The 23,667-nt window shown below is 49.5% G+C and overlaps 1 protein-coding gene across 1 annotated transcript in view; it reads left to right on the top strand.

Moving 5' to 3' along the window:
* STK10 (serine/threonine kinase 10) overlaps window positions 1-23,667 on the top strand; it is a 128,827-nt gene that overhangs the window by 27,594 nt on the left and 77,566 nt on the right. The gene's annotated exons all lie outside the window — the stretch shown is intronic.

Below are 23,667 nucleotides of genomic sequence, written 5' to 3'. Positions count from 1 at the left end.
AATTCAGAAGCTCTACTGCCTGGCCTCGAATCGCAGCTGTGCTTGGATAACCGTAGGCAAGTTATTAACTTCTTGCCTCAGTTTCCCCAGCTGTAAGATGGGGATGATGCCAGGACCTAGCGCACTGAGTTGTTTTGGAGATGAAATGAGCTAATTCACGCTTGGAAGAATAGCTGGCCCATGTCAGAGCTCGCTGAGTGCGAGCTATTTTATTATTTGTTCTGGTGGCATCGTTACTGCCGCTGCGGCTGCTGCTCCAGGGCTTCCTTTCAATGGCGGCACTAAAGGGGGCCCTGTAACAGCCCCCCTCTCTGGCTGCAACCTCGTATTTTAAGAGGCACAGTGCAGATGCATCAAAGCCCCGCCTTCCCAACTCAGCATCCCCCTTGGAGGAATTCTGGGGTGCCCTGGTTTTCAGAGCCTGCCCTGCGGAATGGCTCCCCCATGCACATTCTTCCAGCCTCTCAGTTTATAAAACCCAAACTTCCTAGAAGCTACGGGTTTCCATACTCCATTTTCAGCCAGTATTGTACCCATCAAGCATCATATTTATGTCTCCCAAGCTCAGCCAAACATTTGTGACAAAAGAATGTGCAGATAGTCTCATGAATTAATAGATGTAATTGGAAAGCTGTCAGACCCACCGGTAGATGGTTTGCAAAGGGAGCAAGTGTCGAGGGGCTGGGCCTCTAGGAGTGAACCGGATCTGCGTGAGCAGTCCAGGTTCACGGCACCACAGTTAACTGGTTGTCCGTAATGATTTGGTGGTCAGGAGGGGATTTTTTTTTTTTTTGGTTGCACATCTTGTGGGATCTTACTTCCCCAATCAAGCATGAAACCTGGGCCAATGGCAGTGACAATACTGAGTCTTAACCACTGGACCACCAGGGAATTCCCAGGAGGGAATGTTTTAAGCATCGACCTCCTGTCATGATAGTTTATCATGTATAGGGAGAGTGTCATTATGTGTTAGATACATTTTAGGAAATTATTGGGCAGTCTGAGTTGCTGTGTCATGCTTTATAGTTTTCCCATTTGAAATAATGGGAAATAGACACCAAGTTGAGTCTTGGAGTCAGAATGCCTGCTTTTTAGGAACAGAGCTACTGATGCTTAATGGGGAAATCTGTGTTTCATTTGAGAAAGGGATCCTGTTATTTAAGAAAACCAAAGGAGTGGTTTAGAAACCACTGTCAAAGTTCATCCCTCTCATTTCAGAGAAATGAGGAAAGCCAGTGTCCGAGGGGGATGAGAAACTTGGCCATCTACCCTGCCCATACCTTTGACCACTAAAACTGTTTGCCTGCCAGCTGAGGCCAGCTTCTCTGCTTCTCTGAGCATCTCCTTGGGGAGTCTTCTAGTTATCACTGGGGGCAATAAAACCACCATCACCTGCCTATCAGCTGAAGATTTCAAAGCCCTTCCTCATTCACTGTCTCTGGCACCTTGGAAGGTGACCCAGGCAGGGAGACTGGTCTCCCTTTTCCAAAGAGCAGGCAACAGAGGCACAGAGAAGGCAGGCTCCTTGCTCATGGTCACACAGCTGACACCGATGCGTTTCTTCTGTCTTGATTCATGGATCTGCTTTTTAGAAAGTTTTTATTCTTTTAAGAAATTAAAATTTTAAATACATGGTTATCAGAAAAATGGGAGTATACAGAAAAGCAAAAGATTAATGTCACCTGAATCTTTATACCAAAGATAATCATTTTTAATAATATAATAAAATTTTCTAGACTTTTTCTGTATCTACACACAGGTTTTTTTGTAAAAGATGAACTTATACCAGACTTGCTACTTCTCTCTTACTCTTTTTGTTTAAGATATATTAAGAACGACTTTTCATGTTTTAGGGAAACACCTGCATCTCCCTCTTTTCTTTTTCTGTAGAATTCCATCTTCTGACTATTAAGCAGTTAGGCCGTTGCTCTTGTTTTTTATCGCTGTTATAAACAACTCTGTGATGGACATCTTTGAATTTTTATGTTCTTGCTTGAGAATCTCTTTAGGAGAATTTTTAAGATTTTTAAATCTATTGCCCTACTGGCCTCACAGAGCCACTTTTGATATCATACAATTGAGTTTTTCCATCTCACCACCTACCCACAACACACACGCCCATCCATCTATCCATCCAGCTCTCCATCCCGCCAGCCTTCACTGGATTGCTCATGACGTACGCATTGAGGAAAACATCTGTTATATATCTGTTCCCATTATTGCTTGTGGCTGTTTACCAAGTTCATTGCTTTTCCAAGTCCAGAGATAATGCCAACAGCAGCTAATATTAATTGGAGGCTTACTGTGTGCTGGGCCTTTTGTGTGCATTTGACTCGCATTATGTCATTTAATCGTATTCTTTGAGGCTGTTGCTTTATCTTCATCATATAGATGAAAGTGAGAGAGGAAGATGCTAAGTCAGGCTCCCGCCTCCCCTGCTAGGCCACACAGCTGGAGAGTGGCAGAGTTAGAGAACCCACTGGAGGAAAAGGACAGTTTGTAACTGGACAGTGAGTGTGGTGAAGTTGGTTAAATAGATACACCAGAATTTTCTGTCCCAAGGTTGTCACTTCAGGCTGGTACTTTCTTATCCAGGGCTGCTGCTGTGGCCAAAATCATTTCTCACCCCCCTCTCCTGTAGCTGCCCCCACAGCCTACATTTGTTACTTTGTAGACCTTTAAGCATATTGAAAAGCAGAGACATTACTTTGCCAACAAAGGTCCGTCTAGTTAAGGCTATGGTTTTTCCAGTGGTCATGTATGGATGTGAGAGTTGGACTGTGAAGAAAGCTGAGGGCCGAAGAATTGATGCTTTTGAACTGTGGTGTTGGAGAAGACTCTTGAGAGTCCTTTGGACTGCAAGGAGATCCAACCAGTCCATTCTAAAGGAGATCAGCCCTGGGATTCCTTTGGAAGGAATGATGCCAAAGCTGAAACTCCAGTATTTTGGCCACCTCATGCAAAGAGTTGACTCATTGGAAAAGACTCTGATGCTGGGAGGGATTGGGGGCAGGAGGAGAAGGGGATGACAGAGGATGAGATGGCTGGATGGCATCACTGACTCGATGGACGTGAGTCTGAGTGAACTGCAGGAGTTGGTGATGGACAGGGAGGCCTGGCGTGCTGCGATTCATGGGGTCGCAAAGAGTCGGACACGACTGAGTGACTGAACTGAACTGAGACCTTTAAAGGTGTTATCTCTCATTTTTGATTTGGGTTTTAGACATTGTGAAATCAAGGCAGGTGCCCTGTCACTGGGTGGATCGAGAAGGACAGAGGATTTCAAGCAGTGTCAGCCTGGGCCGAGGTATGGAGGTGGGAGAGCTGGGACATGTTGGGATCATGGGTATACTAGGATTGGTGGGTCTATCAGCATGTCGTAAAAAATGAGGGCGGTCGTTGGAGGCAGGGTCGTGGAGGGCCTTGAATGCCAAGGTGAAGGTTTGCACTTGGTCTTTTAGATCAGCGGTTCTCAAAGTACAGCCTTTCAGAACAGTAGTAACAGCAGCACCACGGACCTTGTTAGAAATGCTGAATATTAGGTCCCAGCTCAGAGCTGCTGAATCAGAAACTCTGGGAAGGGGCCCTGCTATCTGTTTAAGGAGCCTTCCAGGTGACTCTGATGCTTGTTGACATTTGAGAACCATTGCTGAAGGTAATAGGGACCCAGTGGCAGTCTCATGGGGGAGAGACACACATTTAGAAATAAATCAGGTTTGAGGGGGCAAGAGTGAGAGTACCCACGCTGACCAGGAAATGGTCAGAATGGACTAGGCCAGAAGTCCAAGGATGTGAGATGGGAGCATCATTGGTCAGAAAAGGGTTTAGAGGAAGGAACATTTGAACCGGATCTTAAAGAATGCATAGGAGTTCTCCAAGGGGTAAGGGAAGGAAGGGCAGTCTGAAGGGCAGCATGGACGGAAATATGGAAAAGAGGAGTCTCCTTCTCAAATACTAGGTTAAAGGTGCACCAACTTTTTGGTGTTTCCTTTTTTGGTGTTTACTCAGCTTTTTGGTGTTTACTCAAACTCATGTCTATTGAGTTGGTGATGCCATTCATCCATCTCATCCTTTCTCATCCCCTTCTCATCCCACCTTCAATCTTTCCCAGCATCAGTGTCTTTTCCAATGAGTCAGTTCTTCAAATCAGGTGGCCAGAGTGTTGGAATTTCAGCTAAAGTCACACAATGAATTAGTTACAAGGCCAGACATACAGACATCAGATACTGTGGATGAGAGACCCTGCTCATGTCACACTGCCCTTTGAAAAGCCCTTCCACAGTTCTCCAGAATATATTCCAAACCCATTACCCGGAACGTAGGCCAGTTATAGTCTGTCTGCCAGCATCTTCCCAGGCCTCCCTCTGCAGCCGTTCGGGCTGCTTGTCGGTGGCACCTCCAGGTCTTTGCATCTAGTGCCTTCTTCCAGGCAGCCCTCCGCAGTGTCATCTGCAGAGTCAGCAGGACCTTTCCTTCCACACTATTCTCCCAGGCACCTCTCGGTGGAGCGCACCTCCTCTTCCTCTTCTCTCTGCTCCTTTGTGGTGGCTCATCCTACCGTCTCATTTTAGTGCTGATGTCAGTCCTGGTATCTCCCTCCTCTGGTAGTCAGGACCCTGTCTTCATGCTCCCCCAGTGCTGATCCAGAGCAGAGGCAGGAGTGGAGGTCCAGGCAGGCGCCCCTCCCCTTGTGGGGTCTGCCCTAGGGAGAGTGAAGGCAGCTGAGTACCTGCAGCCCACAGAGTGTAGCCTCGGGGCGATGTTGCCCTTGTTTTTGGCTAAAACAATTCTGTAGCTTTCAGTCGCTTGCAGGGTGGAAGCTTTTCCTGTGCAGAATCTGGCCAGGAAGTGAAGGTGCCTGTGAAGTCCTGCGTGGCAAGCTGTGATGATTCTAAAAGCTCCTGATTGGTTTCTGAGCCTGGGTTTCTCTCAGCCTTCCTACAGGACAGCACATCTGCGGTCGAGATCTTACCTGTTCACCATGGGACTCTGGCTCTTGTCTCTAGAAGCTTGGGTCATCTTGGAGGAATTAAGCCTGCAGCCCTGTCAGATCACAGGGTTCTCCATTTATTCGTGTAAACAAGTGTCTGTTGAATTCCTTCCTTGTGCCCAGTCCTGATCCCTGCCAGAGGATACGGAAATGATCAAGACCAGCCAGATCCCTGGCCTCAATGGGCTCAGAGTCTAGAGGTAGAAGCAGACAATATGGAAGCAGATAAAGAAGTAAACGAGAGGACTTCAGCAAGTGATAAGTGTGTGAAAGAAAAATAGACTGGGAAATGTGGTGGAAGTTCTTGGTGGGAGCGGGGCAGGCAGGTCAGGGGCAGATGCTTCAAATGGGATAGATAAGGAAGGCCTTTCTCACGAGGTAACCTTTTAGCTGAGGCCCCAAAGACAGGCTGCAGGGCTGACCTGCAGAAATTTAGACAGCAGAAATTTCCAGGTAGAGAGAATAGGAAGTATTCTCAGATGCCCTGAGACAGGACCCAGTGGAGCCTGTAAAGGACCAGACAAAAGTTGTGGCTGGAAGATGGCAAAGGAAGAAGAGCAGAGACCCACATGAAAGGAGACCAGATTCTCTCTGGCCTTGAGCACATTGCTGAGCACCTGCTGTGTGCCGGGCCCTGTTCTGCGGGCTGGGGATTCAGTGGTGAACAAGAGATACAGTTCTTGTGCTCAAGGAGCTTACAGTCTGGTGAGGAAGTCAGCCAATAAGCGCATAAACACATAATTCAGGTAACCATAAGGACCATGATGGATATGAAATCAGAGGTGTGACTTGGAACAGGGCAAGCCACCTTTCATGCATGGTCAGCGGGAGGCCTGTCCGAGAAGGACCCAGTTGAGGGAGGATCCAGGGGTCAGCAAGGGCCCCTGAGGTGAGTGTGCTTATCACGTTTAGAGGGGGCGAGGGGCCACTGTGCCTGGGTTGGGGTGGGGTGCTAGGAAATGAGGACAGGTAGGTAGGGGTTGTGGTCTTATTGTGGGTGTCGGGAGGCCTCGGCGGGGTGGCGGTTTCAGGCAGGCCAGGGCTGCCCTCTTCCTCAGCCATCAGTGGGATTAATTAGTCTGAGTCTTCGATTGGTTGATTCTTCTGCACGTGTATCTCATGCATCGTCCTCTTCCCTGCCCTGCAGTGGAGGAAGTGGGGACCAGTCCTGGCTTGAAGCGCCAGTTGCGATCTTAGCTGACCGCTGAGTCTCTAGCTCTTTACCGCTAAGATGGGAATGCTGATAACAAAACCTAGCCCATTGTAAGGATTGAGTGAGGTATGCAGGTTGGGCACGGGCAGCGGTGTCTGGCCCGGAGTGGATGCTTAGTTAATGCCTTTGACTCTCTCTCCCCTCCTCTCACGGTTCTTTCTTTCCATTCCCGCTATGTCTTCATACTGGGTTTCTGGAAGCCTCTTCTCTTCTGGCTTTTCTGCCTTTTACTCAGTGAACCTTGCTGAGGCTTTATCATGCCACTGACCAACAGGATGAAAAGTGATGTCAGGGTGGATGATGAAATCTGCACGGGCTAAGGAAAGGCCTTTCGTGTGCACACGGCAGGGCTGGCCTCCACTCCTGGAGACTGGCGCAGGTCACGTTCAGAAGCCCCTATGCCCTCAAGTTTTGTCTGCGCAGAAAGTTTTGCACAAGTTTATCAGCCCAGGAATCTCCTTGCTGACCACCAGAGAAAGCAGTGACTCTTGCTTAGCACGGAAGGCCTCCACAGTGGGGGAGCCTTCCTGGATTTCCCCACCCCACCTCCCCCAGGGATGACCTTGTCATTCTCAGACTTAAAGAGCTATAGTAACACTCTTGGTAGGGCTGCCTCTCCTAAACCTCATTCATTCTGCTACCTCTGAAATAGTTAGTATTTGTTTAAGGTGACTCACTTTTTAGAAGTTAAATATATTTATTGAAAAAGAAACTTTCATCTCACTACCCTAAATGGAAAACTAGGGCCCACTTGCCATAAATAGAAATAAAGGAAGATAAACCAGTTTGCTCCATTCTGGCCCAATCCCTTTGCCTGCCAAAGCCTGCCACCCTGACCCTGCACTCCACGTTAGAAAGGATGCTGTCTCCGTGGGCCTCTTTGGTGCCCAGCAGTGACTGGGCTCAGAAGGGAGGGTGAGCAGGGGAGGGACTCCTCTCCCCCAGGGCTGTGCGGTGCCCCAGTCTCAGGACCTCCACTTGGAGACACGCCCCAGGCCCGGGCACTGTCTGGCTGGTGCATTTGGGCCTGGCCAAGCCTGAAAGGCCAGAGGTTGGGGTGTTCCTCTTACTACTGAGGTGGCCCAGCTTGTCCAGAAATACTTGCGGGACAGAGACTGGGTTTGGACCCACCTCTCCCTGGAGGCCACCACCTGGAGGCCAGTGGTCTTGCTACCCCACCTCATGTGTCAACTTGCATCATCTCCACCTGCACTTTCCTAGCATCTTTGGCTGTGGAGCCCTCTGTTGAAATCTAATGGAACCACAGAGAAAGCAGCAGCTGCCCTAGGCTGGAGGGGCAAGCTTCCCACCAATCCAGTCATGTTCCCCAGAGGAACTTCCAGGCCTTTTGGACTCTGTCTGGTCTGCATCAGGGTTTGGATCAATTTCTGTGTAGGGGGAGCTGCCCTGTATGTTGTAGGGTGCTTAGCTATGTCTCTGCCTCTATTCTTGGTGGCTTAGATGGTATCTGCCGGAAGTGCTGGAGACCTGGGTTTGATCCCTGGGTCGGGAAGATCCCCTGGAGAAGGGAATGGCTACCCGCTCCGGTATCCTTGCCTGGAGAATCCCATGGACAGAGGAGCCTGGCGGGCTACAGTCCATGGGCTCATAATAGTCGGACACGACTGGGCACACGTGCGTGGCCTCTGTGTTGCCAGATGTCCCCTGGGGACCAAATCGCCCTCAGTCGAGGACTGTCTCTCTCCCGCTCACAGCCTCTTGTGTTGTTGGGAGGAGCCAGTCAGGCTGTGAGCTCGGTCACAAACTGAGGATGTCGGGCTAGAACAGATCCACGCAGATTTTGTTTGGCACACAAGATGGTTTTAGAAATTTGCGGCTAGCGTTTTGTTGGCCTTTGGACTTTTTTTTTAGAACAAGCAGCAGAAGTGGCAGCAGTTGCCTGGGGCTGGGCAGCAGTGGCCCCGCAGGGGGAGATTCGCTCTCTAATGGGCCTCAGGCCTCACTACTCCCTAACGTGCCCGATGCTGAGCCCGAGGGCTGTTTGTCACTGGCGCACACCACTGCTTTTCTTTCTTTTTAAAAAAAATGATCGAACTGCAGTTGATTTACAATGCTGTGTTAATTTCTTCTGTACAGAATGACTGGGTAATATATATATGCAGTCTTTCTCATACTCTCTTCCATTGCGGTTTAGCGTAGGGTATTGATTGACTAACAGATCCCTGTGCTGTCCGGTAGGGCCTTGTTGTTTGCGTCCATCCTGTATGTAATAGTTCACATCTGCTAATTCCAAACCCCCAATCCTTCCTTCCCCAGGCCCCCTCCACCTTGGCAACTGTAAGTCTGTTCTCTGTATCTGTCACTATTTTTCTTAAAGTAGAAGTGAGAGGGTCTATTTCTCATCGTCTGTCTCTATCAAATGAGGAAAGTACAGATAACTAAGAGGACTGTGTTTTCCCAGAAAATTGTGCAAGATGACTGTTTTTTTCATAGAGTCAGGGCTGCTTTGCCCATAACTGAGCTTCCCAGATCTGGTGGTGTTTAAACCAGGACTCCTGGTGTAAGGAATCCAAAAATAAGCTTGTGAGGCATATGTGAACTTCCTGTGCGTGTACACTGAGTTGTCTGCACGGGTGAGTCTGAAGGAGTGACTGCAGGCTTTCCAGAATGTGGCCGCTTGTCTGAAAGTGAGTCTCCTCCCGAGAGGAAGTGCAGGCCAGGGTCACAGAGCAGGGTGTGGGTGGGAGGGGCCCGCTGGCCACACATGTTCACGTGACCTCGTGTCACTGGCCAGGGTCTCTGTGGCTTGTCGCCTTGGGCTCTGAGGCTAGCCGTTGGTCACCAACAGAGATTGCATATCTGGCCTTAAAATAATCCAAGAATTGTAAAGAGAATGTGGCACGAGAAAGTCACTAGCAGCGCGGCATGCGTGTAGACAGCCGCCCAGTGCAGTCGAAGGGCGCAGCGCTGAGTTGGACCTGAGATCCCAGGTCTGGGCCCAGCTCTCTGTGACCCTTGGAGGCACTGACCCTTCCCTGCCCCTCTCCTTCCTGGCCCGCAGCGCCCGGGGCTCGGAAGGGGTGATCTGAAGGAGGCCCTTTGGCTCAAGTCGGCTCATTTTGCCCTTGCCCAGTTATCTCTGAAGTCTGAGTTCCATGTTTGTGGTCAGCTTGGTGCCCTGTGGTGTCCCTTCTCGGCAGAATTGTGGGCAGCACCTCTTCCCATGGGATCCTGGTGCTCCTGGCGTTCCCTGGCGGTTGTCGACCTCTGTATCCTTCTGCATTAGGCCTGTAGGGGCGTCCACTTTGGGGACACACGTGATCATAATGGCACTCCATAAAGCACTACTTGTCCATGGGGACTCAAAGAGTCGGACACCACCGAGCGGCGAAGCACAGAGCGCTTGAGAGCCTGTGGGCACTTGAGCCCACCGGGCAAGCCTGCTGTCACTCCTTACCAGTTCTGCGGCCCAGGCAGGGAGACAGGAGGCAGGGGGTGGAGGTGAGAGGGAGGGATCAGCAAAAGAGCACAGAGAGCGGGCCTTTGCCGGACACTCCCTCTGTGCGCTGGGCCCTGTCGTGATTAACTTGCCAAATCCTCACATTTATATGGGATTGCGATGTCGTCAACCCATTTTACGGGTGTGAAGACTGAGGGTCAGAGCGAGAGTGAGAGTGAGAGCGAGAGCGAGAGCGAGAGCGAGAGAGCGAGAGAGAGAGAGAGAGATTGGCTCAGGGCTCCCAGCTAGGTTCCAACCCAGATCAGCCAGACTCCCACTGCTGTGGTGCCCCCGCACTCCGGGTACCAGCCCTGGGAACCACTGGGAACTGTTCAGAGGACACAGCCTGGGCCCCCCTCCTCCGCTTGAGGAGCTGTTATCCTGCAGAGCATTTCTTGGCAGTGTCTAGTGGGGAGGGGCCTGTGGCTTTGGAATCCCTCCAGCTTCTACCTTGGCTCAGTGGACCCTCAGCCCTGAGCAGGTAGAACTGAGGAGCCGTGGACGGCAAGGCTGGAGTAACGTGGGGTTTTGTCTGGAATCTTGCTGTTGCGATGGCTGGGCTGGGGTCTCTGGGTCACATTCACAGGCACAAGGGTGACTCTGTGGTCCGGGGATCTGCCTGCCACGTTCCCAAGCACTTAGTTCACCCCGAGCCCATCAGCCTGCCGTCATGCCCTCCGGGGCACTCCTGTGTGCCCCTCCCACCCGCTCACTGCTCACTGCCCCGCCCCAGCTTCACACACACCCTCCCTGCCCTCGGCCCATCAGGCAGTGGCTTTGGAGGCAGCCAGACGTGGGCTGGGGTCGGGCTGCCTGTGTGCTGTTGTGTGACCCAGGTATGTCTCTGAGCCTCAGTTTCCCCATCTGGACGTTAAGGGTGATGACGCTGATCTCGATACTGTTGGCTTCACTAGAAACCCAGGGTGTCCCAGCTGGCAAGACAGTAGGAGCCCCATGCCAGGCACCCAGCAGACACGTCATGTCTGTTGTTCAAAGTCTAGATGGCAGTTAAACGTGCAGACCTGGCCCACAGGCTGTACCGAAGGCAGGCTTTCTCTAGAGTTCTGCAGAACTGTGACCCTTTGTAAATGGCGTTTTTCGCGTGAGAATCCAAGTGTCTGGCTTGACTGGAAGCTCCAGCCACAGGGGCTTATACTCCTGATGGCATCTATGAGCTGGGCTGAGCGTGGTCGCCCATGGGCAGCCACCTTCTGCCGCCGCCACCTCCACCCAGGCGGCCTCGCTGCCTTTAACCCAGCCTGGCCCTGATGTAAGTAGGTAACTGCCCGCCTGCGTGGGAAGGGGGGAAGCAGAGGGACGAGCCGGAGGCTGGCAGGCAGTCTTACGTCTTCCTTGGATCTCGGGGGCTGCTTCTTCCTTCCTGGCTGTGCCCGCACCGGTCTCTGTCTCCGGAGCCCTTAGACCTGGGTCCTCACTGATGGGACCTTCAGTGCTTGCTGCCATGGCAGAGCCTCTGTGTCCCCATTGCAGTAACTCCTACCTGTGTCTGGTATTCTGCATCCATGCTCCCGTGTGACTGACCTCCCCTCCCACCGCAGCAGCTGGGGCAGCCACTGTTCATTCATTCACTTGTTCAGTCACTGACTCACTCGTGCGTTTATTTGTTCACCAACAAATGTTTCCAGAGTATCAGCTGTGTGCCAGGCAGCTTTAAGGGCACAGATACAAAGCTCTGCCCTTCAGGAATTCACATTCTGTGGGGCAGTGGGGTGGGGGTGAGGAGGCAGACAAAAAAATAAAATTGTAGAGTGTGTAGCCGGATAGATGCTTGGACTTGCCCAGGGCACCCAGGGTCGTTGCTCTGCTCTCTGCTGCTCTCAGACTGTTCCTTCCCCTTTTCCTGGGGCAGCTGCTGGCGCTGGGGCCTTGTCTCTGAGAGCGGGCTGGTCATGTCAGTTTCCCACGTGCGTCCAGCCTCCGCTTTTACTGGTTGGAGCACGCTCACCGAGTGCCAGGTCCCAAGCCCTGGGCTTTCCCCAAGTCTTCCCATTTGTCACTCCCAAGGTGGCAGATTCTATAGTTCCAACTGAGGGTCAGAGCTCTACGCTTACTTGTTCCAAGGTCATTCCTTGTTCAGGGTTAGTTAGCGTCAGGGCCAGAATTAGAACCCAGGTATGCCTGGGAACCATGGACAGAAGAACCTGGAGGGCTAGTCATGGGGTCACAGGGTCGGACATGACTGAGTGACTGAGCATGCATGCGTGTCTGACTCCAGGGTCGAAACCCTGGGCTCACCTTATTTACTCAGGTTTTTGTTCCTTGGAGATGATCTGGGAGTTGCCCTGGGGATGTAATAGAACATGGACGCCCACCCTGTGCTGTCTCCCTGGCTGTGAGCAGCTCCGCCCCGTCTCTGCCTGCCGTGCCCACCTCACCATGGATGCCCAGCCTGTGCTATTTCCCTGCCTGTGAGCAGCTCAGCCCTGTCTCTGCCTGCCGTGCCCACCTCACCATGGATGCCCAGCCTGTGCTATTTCCCTGCCTGTGAGCAGCTCAGCCCTGTCTCTGCCTGCCGTGCCCACCTCACCATGGATGCCCAGCCTGTGCTATTTCCCTGCCTGTGAGCAGCTCAGCCCTGTCTCTGCCTGCTGTGCCCACCTCACCATGGACGCCCAGCCTGTGCTGTTTCCCTGCCTGTGAGCAGCTCAGCCCTGTCTCTGCCTGCCGTGCCCACCTCACCATGGACGCCCAGCCTGTGCTGTTTCCCTGCCTGTGAGCAGCTCCACCCCGTCTCTGCCTGCTGTGCCCACCTCACCATGGACGCCCAGCCTGTGCTATTTCCCTGCCTGTGAGCAGCTCCGCCCCGTCTCTGCCTGCCGTGCCCACCTCACCATGGATGCCCAGCCTGTGCTATTTCCCTGCCTGTGAGCAGCTCAGCCCTGTCTCTGCCTGCCGTGCCCACCTCACCATGGACGCCCAGCCTGTGCTGTTTCCCTGCCTGTGAGCAGCTCCACCCCGTCTCTGCCTGCTGTGCCCACCTCACCATGGATGCCCAGCCTGTGCTATTTCCCTGCCTGTGAGCAGCTCCGCCCTGTCTCTGCCTGCCGTGCCCACCTCACCATGGATGCCCAGCCTGTGCTATTTCCCTGCCTGTGAGCAGCTCAGCCCCATCTCTGCCTGCCGTGCCCACCTCACCACCCCGCTCCCCTTGGTTTCAGTTCTACTTGCCCCTTGAGGACTGTCTCACATGCCACAAACCTTGAATGATTTTAGTTGAAGAATGTGTGTCCTACCAGGCAGGCAGGCCTCCCAGAGGTGTATCTGTGCTTCCTGTGACCCTGATTTCCTGGTCGTGTGGGTTGTGAGTCCATCTTCTGAGGGGCACGGCCCTGGACTACTCCTCTTTTTAGCAGCAGGAGCCCTGCCACCCCTGGTTTTCGGGAATGATGGCTGGACAGATGGTCGAGATCAAAAATATCTGTGCAGACAGAGATCTGTTTGTGTCTCCCCTGGGGGCTGAAAATCCAGTCCGTGTCTGCCTGGAGTCTGGTCCCAGCCCTGATTTCCTGGTGTGATGAGTGGCGACGGTGGTAGTCGTCCCCGTGCCGACGGTGACTGTCGTCTGTCGTGCTCTGCTAGCTGCCAGGCCTGGTGCTTGTTGTTCCCCCACGTGCTAGCTCATTTACTCGCCCACGACTCCATCACGGTGAGAACGTGTTGTCCCCACTTACAGGGGAGCACATACTGTTAGAGGCTCAGAGAGGTGAAGCATGTCGCCTGAAGACACACAGTGGCAGTGTTTAGACTCAAGCTCAGAGGACGTGACTCTGAAGTCAGTGCTCCTGACTTCTGGGCCAGACGGTGCCAGAAGGACTTAGGCACCCCCAATTTGAATCACCTCAGTTCTATCCCAGGGGTGCCCTGGGGCTGGGGCCGGTACACTGGCGCTGTCTCGGTTATCTCGTCTAGTAATTCCCACCCCCGCCCGGGGGGTGTGCTTAGGGGTTCCCCCTTGCATTGACAGGAACCCCCACACACACTTCTTAGGAACCCCAAGGTCATCCCCTGTGCTCTTCCTTCTTGCCATGGAGTACTCAGTTGCCAGTCTCGAGGGGAACCCGAATTCCTTCCCCGAGTCTCTGTGAATGTGGTGGGTGGGGCTGGGGGCAGAGGAGCAAGGCCCGGCGTGCCGGGAGGCCTCGTGGGTGTGGGCCGCCCCTCTCAATGGCTGCATTGTCTGGCCTGGAGCTCGGAGGTGTGGAGGTTCCGGACTCCACCTCCAGGGACTAGCTGCTGAGAAGCTGGAGGCATTTTTGGGTTTACTGTTGTGTTTCGGGGACCTTCTTTCTACAGGTCTCTGTTGAGTAAACAGAGCCTCTGTCTTCTGTGCTGGTGGGGTGTCCCTGTGCCTCTCAGGGCAGGGAGACCTGGGAAAGAAGGGGTGAAGAGGCAGCACCCACCCCTCTTCCCCAAGAAGAAGCAAGTCTCGAGAGGGGAACGGGCTTGCCTTTGGCTGCACATTTCAGCTATCTTTGGACCTTGGGATTCGGACAGACCTGGGTTTCTACCCTCGTTCTGTGGACTTAGGAGGTTAGTGGCTTTGGGGAGGCTCCTTCCCCACCAAACCTCAGTTTCCACATCTGTAAAACAGAGAGAAATAAATTGCTTACAGGAATAAGTAAAGGAATGCTTGTATAATGCTCAGCACAGTGCCTGGTATGCCTTAGGCTCTCAATAATGGCAGTCATTATCTCTGTTCTCTTGGGCAGCAGCAGAGGGAGGGACTGGCTTGCTTTCTTTGCAGAATCAGCTATGTGAGTCATCTTCTTGGCAGTTTTGCCCTGATTTCTGGGCATCTGAAGGCCACTGAAATGTTTCATTCATATTTCTTTGTTCTTCATAAATTCGTTCAGCAAACACTGTTCACGAATCAGGTCCAGGCTCTTATAATGTATGATATGAATGAGCTTTTATAAATATTAAATATAATAATATTTAATGATTAAGTGATGTCCGTCACCTTGGACCCTCAAATGTCAATGTTGCGAATGGCCTTCCAGCTGTTAGAGGCTTCAGATTCCAGGCGGGGAGACTAAGGCTCAAAGCAGGAGAGGGGTTTGGACACCACAGTCACAGGACAGGGGGAGGTCCGGGACTGTCCAGACCTACGCAAGAGGTGTGCTCAGTCGTGCCTGACTCTCTGTGACCCCGTGGACTGTAGCCATCCAGGATCCTCTGTCCATAGAACTCTCCAGGCAAGAATACTGGAGAGGGTTGCCCTTTAACTGTATTTACTTTCGGTTGCAGGAGTGTTGCCAACATTTAATCATTGAGCGTCTCTGTGTACCCAGAGCTCCTGCTGGCCTTGGGGAGGGCCAGGGAAAGGAGGAGAGCCAGGCATCGAGCCCCGTGCGGTCTCCAGGGTATGGCTTGAGCATGCCTCAGTTGGCTCTTGAGGATGGTCAGGCTTGGTCCTACTGCCTGTGGGCTGTACATGTTGGTAATGTCCGAAACCCCGTGGGTGGTTCAAGCCTGCTCTTATCTGGGCTGTGACATCTTGGCCCCTTTATCTCCGGGTGAGCAAGCTCACTTGGTATGTGTGAGCTGACCCCTGGGGCCCAGCGAGTGCTGGAGCAGGGAGGCAGAGGCGCCTTTTCCCCCACCGCCGGGAGGCTATGTCTCAAGCTTTTTTGGCTTCCTTCCTGAAGCACAAGGATGGGGGCATGGGGTCACTAGGTCTCTTCCTTCATGGTGGTGAGTGCAGCTGACTTGACACCCAGAGAGGTCCCAGTCCAGGTCCTGGCTCTGGTGCTTACTATTTCTGTGACTTTAATTTCTCTGAGCCTCAGTTTCCTCATATATAAAATGGGAATAAAGCATCACCAGATACTGATAATAACGGGTAGCGTTTGTCAAGCATTTACTTACTGTTTGCCAGGTAATGTTCTGAGAGCCAGGCATCTGTTACCTTAACCCCTGTTACCTTTAATCCTCACGATAGATCCTGTGAGGCAGAGGCATTCTTTGGAATACCCACTTCAAATGATAAGATAATTTATGCAAAGCACTTGGCATAGGGCCGGGCACAGAATAAGACTCTCAGTTCCTGTTACTTGTCGTGGATGGGGAAACTGAGGCCGACCTGTGTTAATTGATCAGGCAACCGCTTACGTCCTAAGGAAGTTGAGGGCATGGAGTGAAACTGTGCGACGGGGGATAGTGAACCCGCGGTGGGTGAGGCGGTGGGTTTTGTGTATATGTTACTTGCTGGGGCAGAAATCAGCTTGGCACAGGACTCTGGTGTCAGTGTTTCGTCCTGAAGAGTTGATCAGGTGGAGGAGAGAGCTTTTAAATTCTGCTGTCTCAGTCCTAAGGATTATTGAGCTGATTCTCTATTTGCAACAGCTCCAAGGAAGATTTTAATAGTCACCAGTTCCAGGGCAACTCTGAGAGGACACTGCCCATGCGGGGAGAGAGAACCTGCCCAGGTGCAGGGCCAAATTCCCATGGCTGAGATAGTGCAGGAATAGGGTAGGTGCCTAATCAGTCCATGAATGAATGAATGCACGCATGATCGGGGAGGTGAGCTGGCCCTCCAGGATCATGTAGCAAGGCTGTGACCCTTAAGCCGCTCCATGACAGCTGCTTAATCTAAACTGATAGGGGATCCAGGTGAACACAGGTTTCCAGTTTCTTTTGGGCGCCAAGCAGTCCCAAGCCAGTGACTGCAGGCTGTCTCCCATTGGGCGTCCTCTGAGCGTGCTTATGGGCTGAGGTCTCCAGGGACACAAAGAGCTCGTGAGTGCTGACGAGGGAGACCAGCTGTGCCGAGGTTACTCACCTGGCAAGAGGGCCCAGGAAAAGCAAACGCCTCCTGCTCTAGAGTGTGCTCCCCGTATTCAGGCTCAGGCAGACCTGTCTTCATCACGCAGGGCAGCTAGTGTGAGCAGCCTAGGATCAGATCCCAGCTCGGCCTGTACTTGCTGTGGGTCTCAAGACTGGGTGGGAGGGCGATTCTGACCTGGCCGGTGGGGTTAAATCCTCATGAAAAAGATATTCCGGTGCCATGAGGGATGGGTGTGACATGTTAAGTGTCCTCCAAATGATTGGGGAAGAACTCGAGCCCAAGGACAGACTATGAGCTCGTGAATCAGAGCACCTGGGTTCAAATCCTGGCTTCAACTCTTATTAGTTGGGGACCTTGTCAAGTTACTGAAATGCTCTCTGCCTCCGTTTTCTCATCTGGAATAGGGGTGTTAAGGAGCCACCCATGGGCCACATCTGGCCTGCCACCTTCTTGCACACCCTGAAGTCCCATCACCGTGGCCCGTGGGATTTGCTGGGACACAGCCACACTCATTTGATAAGGTCCTGTCCACCACTGCTTTCAGGCTGGAGCATCAGAGTCAAAGCCCTGCAGAGCCAAAATTATTTACTATCTGGTTCTTCATGGAAAGGTTTCCCTGATGGCTCAGTGGTAAAGAGCCCTCCTGTAGTATAAGAGATGAGGGTTTGATTCCTGGGTTAGGGAGATCCTGTGGAGAAGGAAATGGCAGTCTACTCCAGTATTCTTACTCCCCATGGAAGGGGAGTCTGGTAAGCTACAGTCCATGGGGTTGCAAAGAGTCAGACATGACTGAGTGAGTAAGCATGCATGCTCTTTACAGATAAACTTAGGAGATCCTTGACCTAGAAAATGGAGATAATAACAGTATTCACCTTAAAGAAATGTGTAAGGATTAAATGAGAGACTGTGAATAGGTGACCTTGGACAGGGCTTCGCATATAGTGTCAGCACTTTTCTGAGCTGAAAAGCATTTAGGTTATATTTTAAGACCCACAGTCTGTCACCCTGGAAGCCTTCCTCCAGCCTCTGCAACCACTGATCTTTCTGTCTCTCTTGTTGTTGTCGTTCAGTCGCTCAGTCATGTCTGACTTTTTGGTGTCTGGATGGACTGCAGCATACCAGGTCCTTCACCATCTCCTGGAGCTGCTCAGACTCATGTCCGTTGAGTCAGTGATGCCATCCAACCATCTCATCCTCTGTCATCCCCTTCTCCTCCTGCCCTCAATCTTTCCCAGCATCAGGGTCTTTCCCAGTGAGTTGGCTCTTCGCATCAGGTGGCCAAAGTATTGGAGCTTCGGCTTCAGCATCACTTCTTCCAGTGAATATTGAGGGTTGATTTCCTTTAGGATTAACTGGTTAGATCTTCTGTCTACCATGGATTTGCCTGTTCTGGACATTTCATAGAAATGGAATCAGATATGTGTGGCCTTTTGTGGCTGATGTTTTTTTCACTTAGCACAATATTTTCAAGATTCATTCATATGTGTCAATGCTTCATTCCTTTTTAATGACTGAATAATATTCCGCTGTGCGGATGTGCCACATTTTGTTTCTCTGTTCATCTCTTGATGTATTCTTGGGTTGTTTCCAACTTTTAACTATTGTGAATAATGCTGCTTTGATATACAAACATGTTTGATACTCTGCTTTTCATTTCTTTGGGTATATACAGAAGCGGAAAGCCAGTTCATAAGGCAATTCCATTTTTGATTCTGTTTTTAATTTTTAAGATTTTAGTTTTAAATTTTTGAGGAACTTCCATAATGTCTTCTGCAATGGCCACAGCATTTTGCATTCCCACCAGCAATACACGTGTTCCCATTTCTGTACATCCTTGCTTGTTTTCTGTTTTCTTAAAAGTAACCAGCCCAATGGGTGAAAAGTGATATCTAGTTGTGGTTTTTTAAAACCTATTTATTTTTAATTGGAAGATACTTGCTTTACAATATTGTATCAGTTTCTATCATACATCAACATGAATCAGCCATAAGTATGCATTTGTCCCCTCCCTCTTGAACCTCCCTCTCACTTCCCACCCCATCCTGCCCCTCTAGGTCTAAATTGTGGTTTTGGTTTGCATTTCTCTAATTAGTAACGCTGAGCATATTTTCATGCATTTATTGGCCATTTGTATATCTGTAAGTGTCTATTCAAGATTGAGTTGTGAAAGTATTTTCTTTAATATATTCTTGATGTCAGTCACTTATCAGATATATGACTTGTAAGTGTCGTATATACTTATATTCTGTGGGTTGCCTTTTCACTATGTTGATAGTGTTTTTTTATGTCCAAAGGTTATTATATTTGATAAAGTCCAGTTTAATTTTTTTGTTGTTGATGCCAGTGCTTTTGGTGTCAAAACCAAGAAATCATAGCTAAATTCAATGTCATGACTTTTCCCTCACTTTTTTTCCTTCTAAGAATTTTGTAGTTTTAGCTCTTCTATTTATGTCTTTGATCCATTTTTAGTAACTTTTGGTATATGATGTAAGGGACCATCCTCATTCTCTTGCATGTTGGTAATTCCGTTTTCCCAACAAAATTTGTTGAAAAGACTATTCTTTTTCCACTGAATGGTCTTGGCCCCTTTGTTGAAAATCATCTGACTATGTGTGCAAGGGTTTGTTTCTGGGATCTCCTTCCCTTGGTCTGTATGTCTGTCTTTGTGCTACTGCCTTGCTGTTTTGATTATTGTAGCTTTGTAGTAAGTTTTGAAATCAAGAAGTATGAGACTTTCAACTTTCTTGGAACAATTTTTTCCAACTGTCCTTTTTCAAGGTTCTTTTGGTACTTGGGTTCCCTTAATATTCCATATGAATTTTAGTATGAACTTTTTCAGTTTCTATAAAAGATGCCATGGGGATTTGATAGGGATTGCATTGAATCTGTAGATTGTGTTGGGTAGTATTGACGTCTTAACAAAGTCTTTCAGTCATGCGTAGAGGATGTCTTTCCATTTATTTGTGTCATCTTTAATGCCTTTCAGCCGTGTTTTGCACTTTTCAGTGTACAAATCTTCCACCTTCTTGGCTTAATCTTATTCCCTTTTCCTAGATAGTCCTAAGTATTTTCTTCTTCTTGATGCTATTATAAAGGGAATCGTTTCCTTAATTTTCTTTTACTGGATTGTTCGTTGTTCGTGTCTAGAAGCCCAGAGTGTTTTTGTTGTTGGTTTTTTGGCTACACTGCAGCATATTAAAAGGATTATACACCATGACCGGTGGAATTTATTCTTGGAAGCAAGGATGGTTTAATATATGAAAATCAGTGAATATAACAAACTGCATTAGCAGAATAAAAGTGGGAGAACACATGATCATCTCAGCTAATGAAGAAAAAATGTTTGACAAAATTCAACACTTCCATGAGAAAAACATTTAACAAACAAATGGAAGAAAAGTATCTAAACATAATAAAGGTCATATATGAGCAACTCACAGTGAACATATTCAATGGTGAGAGTCTAAAAACTCTAAGATTTGAGATAAGGCAAAGATGCCTACCTTCATCACTTCTCTTCAGCATAGTATTGAAAGCACTAGTTAGCACAATTAGGAAAAAAGAAATAAAAGAAATGCAAATTGCAAAGAAGAAGTACAATTATTTCTGTTTGCAGATGACAAGCTCTTATACATAGAAAACCCTAAAAAGGGTGTTCTGGGCATGGTCCTGCTGGGACTTTCACTGTGGACAGGCACAGCCCCATCCCCTTCCAGATGAATAGATGCATCTGTAGCCATGGGTGATTTTAGGCCAGTACTTTTTGTTAACAGTACTTCTAATATGAAATTTTATAACATATTAGTTGAATAAAATGTAGAAAATACAAGAATAGACCAAGATGGGGAAACAGTGGAAACAGTGGCTGACTTTATTTTTTGGGGGCTCCAAAATCACTGCAGATGGTGATTGCAGCCACGAAATTAAAAGATGCTTACTCTTTGAAAGAAAAGTTATGGCCAACCTAGATAGCATATTAAAAAGAAGAGACATTACTTTGTCAACAAAGCTCCGTCTAGTCAAGGCTCTGGTTTTTCCAGTAGTCATGTATGGATGTGAGAGTTGGACCATAAAGAAAGTCGAGCAGCAAAGAACTGATGCTTTTGAACTGTGCTGTTGGAGAAGACTCTTCAGAGTCCCTTGGACTGCAAGGAGATCCAACTAGTCTATTCTAAAGGAGATCAGTCCTGGGTGTTCATTGGAGGGATTGATGTTGAAGCTGAAAGTCCAATACTTTGGCCACCTCATGCGAAGAGCTGACTCATTTGAAAAGACCCTGATGCTGGGAAAGATTGAGGGCAGGAGGAGAAGGGGATGACAGAGGATGCGATGGTTGGATGGCATCACCGACTCAATGGACATGAGTTTGGGTAAACTTCAGGAGTTGGTGATGGACAGGGAGGCGTGGTGTGCTGCGGTTCATGGGGTCGCAAAGAGTCGAACATGACTGAGCAACTGAACTGAACTGAAACCTTCTGTGGGTATTGATGTAATTTTTCCATTCTCTTTTCTAAACAGGCTATTTAGTAATATCCTAAGGCATTCAGACGATTGTTTTCTTTTTATTTATTGTGATTATTACATTTATTGAGGTAATCATTTTATTAATTAAACCTCATGCATTTCTATAAAAGCACTAAGAAATTCATGTTATAAGCTCCCTGTGATTGAGAGCTGAAATGTGAAGTGTTAAGACCCATGTAATGGAACCCAATATGAACCATGTCATGAAAGAGACATTATTTTTCTGTTTTACATCATATAAAAGGCACCAAGACATGAAACTTTTTAAACTAAAAGGACCGAAAAAAGCCACTTTCAAAAAAAAAAAAAAAAAGGAGAAGAAGAAAAACCAAACTGTATTTTGCCACATATGAAAGTACAGTTGGGCAAAATTACAGAAAGTTAATAAAGTAGAATATCACTCTGACATAGGCTATGATTAACTCCAAATGAGGACTGCTGTTTCAAAAAGAGCTTCACATTTTGAAGTGTGGATTCCAGGACAGTCATCTTCTAAAGACACTTCATCAGGGTTCATATGCAAATTGTAGAATATTGTAGATTTAATCCTGGTTTAGAATGAAAAGTTGGTACATTTATTCATAGGAGTAAAACCAAAGCTAAACTCAGAGCTTCCCAGTAGCTGGCACAGAATAATAATGATAATGGAAGATGTCTATTTTGAGATATTAGTCTGCCATCTTCTCTGTCTGCTGGCTTTCCAAATAAGGTCATATTCCTTGCCTCAAAGAAAATAAAAAGTAAAAAAATATGGGAAGTGCAAGGCATCATGGAGGTCTCAAATTGCAGAAGAGGAAGCAAACCAGATTAGCAGACTGCTTCAACTTTCCTAGTGCTGACCTGGGAGGGGAGGGGTCATGAGGGCCTTGTGTAAGGGCCTTGTGTAAGGGCATTGGGTAAGGGACAGTTTCACTGAAAGATGCAGGAACCGCCCAGGTTTGACCACTTCTCATACTGAGTTTTGATACTGGCAGTGGGAGTGTTGAAGAACTGTAATTCTGGGAAGGCATGTTTTTGTAGGAAGCCTAAATAGGGACAGGGAGGCCTGGCGTGCTGCGATTCATGGGGTCGCAAAGAGTCGGACACAACTGAGCAACTGAACTGAACTGAAGTGTGATCTTCCTAGAGATTTCCTTTGCTAGATTCACCAAGTGCATATTCGTTGTTGTAGCTTTTGTATTGGACATGTCATTGGCTGTCTGATGACACTGGGGGCAGAAAATATTAGTACCATTTTCAGATGAAGAAATCGAGGCATGGGGACATTAAGTGACTTACCTAGGTTCACATAGCTAATAAGGAAGCTGACTTGAAGGGCTTCCCAGGTGGTGCTAGTGGTAAAGAACCTGCCTGTCAGTACAGGAGACATAGAGACGTGGGTTTGATCCCTGGGTGGGGAAGATCCCCTGGAGGAGGCCTTGGCAACCCCCTCCAGCATCCTTGCCTGGAGAATCCCATGGACAGAGGAGTCTGGCGGGCAGCAGTCCAAAGGGTCGCAAAGGGTTGAATAGGACTGCGTGACTGAGCACACGCATGCCAGGCCTCGAGGCCAAGCCCACCACCTTTCCCTCTTCAGCTGCCCCTAGTAGAGGAGGAGACAGCTGAGCCTGCCCTGAGCCTCTGTGTGTGTGAGGCTCGGGCTTGCTGCTTGACACATACCACCTCGTCGGATCCTTAGAGTGGTTCTGGGGGCGTCTGTAGTGTCGTCCCATTTCACAGAGAGGTAGGTCATTGCCAAGGCTGCATAGTCAGTAGCTGGTGAAAACATTGACCTGGGTTTGGTGGTGGGACTTGAGGGCATGGAAGGAGTCAGTGAAATCGCGCACGGACATTTGTTTGTGTTTGCATTTTTCTATATGAGGGGTGAGAGGGTGGCTTTCATGGGGCCTCAAAACACAAGACAAAACGAAAAAAAACCCTGAACCCCTGAGCTCAAGAAAGAAGTCCTAGAATCAGTCCATACTGACTGAGTCTCACGTGTCACCCATCAAGGCCTGGATGACTCTGTCACTCCTGTGGGCTCTGGGCATGCCGTTCTACCATCTTATAGGCCATGTACTCGTAAGTGACTTGTGTGGTGACTGAGCTGGGCTTCTCTTCCACTGCTGCCTCTTGTGGCTTGGCTTTTTCTAGCAATTAGTAGGATTTGGGGTTCTCTTTTGTAGTGCTAAGCATTGTTAAAAGGCAGAGCTTCAAGAGGTTGATGCCCATGTCCAGGTCACTCTGACCCTGGGAACAAGCCTGGTTGGTTGGTGGTTGGTTCAGTGAACACACGAGCGAGCGAGTGAGTGGAAGAAAGAAGTACCACTTCCTCGTGTACTGGGTTGCAGCATGTTAACGCATCTCTGATGACTTTTATTTAGGACGATAGTCAGCACGGTGGTAAAGGGTAGTCCAGGGGAGCTGGGGCAGGCCTGACGTTCTCAAGGCCAGGCAGGACCAGAGTGACTGTGGGAGTGTCAGAGGCCCTGTGCTTCCTCCCTGGCAGGTGGTGGTGTGTGAGCGGGCGGACAGTCCCTTGCCTGGCCCCCTCCCGTGGCGTGTAGCCTTGTCCAGCATGTGGCAGGCCTGTCTGCTGCCCTGGGCTGAGGGAGGGTGCCACAGCCTTCCCCTCCCTTTTACCCTTTTCTCTGGTGTCCCTGGCTCAGCTTAGAGCTCCCTGCTTGACCTCC

This window comes from Bubalus bubalis, chromosome 19 (genome assembly GCF_019923935.1).
Source record: "Bubalus bubalis isolate 160015118507 breed Murrah chromosome 19, NDDB_SH_1, whole genome shotgun sequence".
In the NCBI taxonomy this organism is placed as follows: domain Eukaryota; kingdom Metazoa; phylum Chordata; class Mammalia; order Artiodactyla; family Bovidae; genus Bubalus; species Bubalus bubalis.
Note: the sequence above shows the minus strand (reverse complement) of the source record. Positions and strands in the feature narration are given on the sequence as shown.